Source organism: Nicotiana attenuata, unplaced genomic scaffold (assembly GCF_001879085.1).
Source record: "Nicotiana attenuata strain UT unplaced genomic scaffold, NIATTr2, whole genome shotgun sequence".
NCBI lineage: Eukaryota > Viridiplantae > Streptophyta > Magnoliopsida > Solanales > Solanaceae > Nicotiana > Nicotiana attenuata.
The window spans coordinates 58,148-59,860 of NW_017675116.1; the positions used below are offsets into that span (position 1 = coordinate 58,148).

The following is a 1,713-nucleotide window of genomic DNA, read 5'->3' on the forward strand; positions in this document are numbered from 1 at the left end:
TAACCGTTACCCCCTTACCCCCCCCCCCCACCCCCTACCCCCCCCCCACCCCACCACACACACACAAAAAAAAAAAAAAAAAAAAAAAGAACACTCTGTAGCTTTTGGTTCTCATGGTTGGAAAAATCTATAACAGACATCTATTGAATCCAAAATACAGATAATAAAGACAAGGAAAGGAGAAATCATCAAACAAGATAACTTGCCCTTGTTTCAGCCAAACAAAGAGTGCAACCCCGTACTCGAGTTATTGAAAGAAAAAGGAGGTAAAGGCAACTAACAAGAGAAAATAGTTGCATTATCACACAATTTGGAATGGATATGTAGGTCTCTAGGAACATTTATTGCTAAGTACATCTGCACTTAACCTGAAAGATATATATCAGACAGTACTTCAATATCTTATCTTGATTGCATATTGTTACTGAAACATTATGTTCCGTTGACAGAGTAATATTGTGTTTGTCCGAGCCTTCAAGGCAGCGAAAGGAAGGGTAAAAGCAGAGACTTAGGAACTCTAGTACTCCAGCAACAATTCACTTGGTACTAATGGTAACAAAATAGCACCAAATTCAGCTTTCTTTCAATTTTTCTCCAACTTAAGTCAGTACCTTATCTTCCACAATCCAAACTTATCTTGTCCATATTTTCCCAGGCTCGTCCGTTAGAATACTAATCATGAATCTGCCCTAGAAATTCTTGCTAGTGTTGCTAAAGCGAAAAACACCGGAAACTGCCAAAATTGGTTGGGAGATTAAGCTCAAAGTGCACGCTTTAGCGAAGAAAGGCGTATAATGAAGAACTGAAGCACAACACAACATCAATAATAGCAGTAAAGGGATTGAACTAAACTTGCATGTGTCATTCTCTTTTAGGATAGGAATAATAAACTTCTTGTGTCATGCAAAAGAAGAAGGCAATATCTTGTGGCTACTATGGTAAAGCTAAACTAGATGCTATCTCAAGTTACTGAAATTGCTCTTTATCAAGACGAGAATCTTCACACAAAAACAAATATAGAAACAAAATTGAAATGTTGACACTCTATAGGGGTCGTTTAACTGTATTTCTAACATATGACTTTCTGTCTATTATGGTATTGGTCAAAATTAAGCAAGATTTTCAGAGAGGGTAGAAAAGAACTGCATGTTCTCTTGACCTTGCAAATAACGACTAACAACTGAATATCTTGAGTTAATAAAATCTCCAGCTTTTTAATACACTAAAGAATTTTTAATGATTCTTTGCAAGCCCAGTTGTTTTCCTTTTACACACCCCAATATAATTCTTCTTTTTCTCCTCCAAGATAAAGGCTGTTAAGTAATTGATTTCAAATATAGCAAATTATTTTTAGTGAAGTGTCTTGATATCCAACTTACATCATGCCACCATTAGGTAAGGTATGATAGGCTAATTGGAAATGTTTTACCAGTTTAACTATGGCATTATTTTGATAGGTGAGAAATCCTCAGGGCTAGTGGTGCACAGTCTGCAACTCGATGAATAATGGGCTCGCCCTCTACTCTTCTCCACTTAAATACCAAACTTTCCTCTACGACGGGTTTGAACCCTGGATGTGCGCCTAACTGACGCATCACACGTTGCGCTCTTACCATAGACCAAAGCCGTAGAGTCTAGTTTAACTATGCTAATTGGGTTTTTACCTATTCAACTTTTCTCCATTCTTGCTAATGGGGTGTTTGGGGGGGGAGG

General features: G+C 37.6%; 1 protein-coding gene across 2 annotated transcripts in view; it reads right to left on the reverse strand.

Moving 5' to 3' along the window:
* The window catches only part of LOC109219674 (protein PHR1-LIKE 3-like), a 5,398-nt gene that overhangs the window by 2,226 nt on the left and 1,459 nt on the right, over positions 1-1,713 (reverse strand). The gene's annotated exons all lie outside the window — the stretch shown is intronic.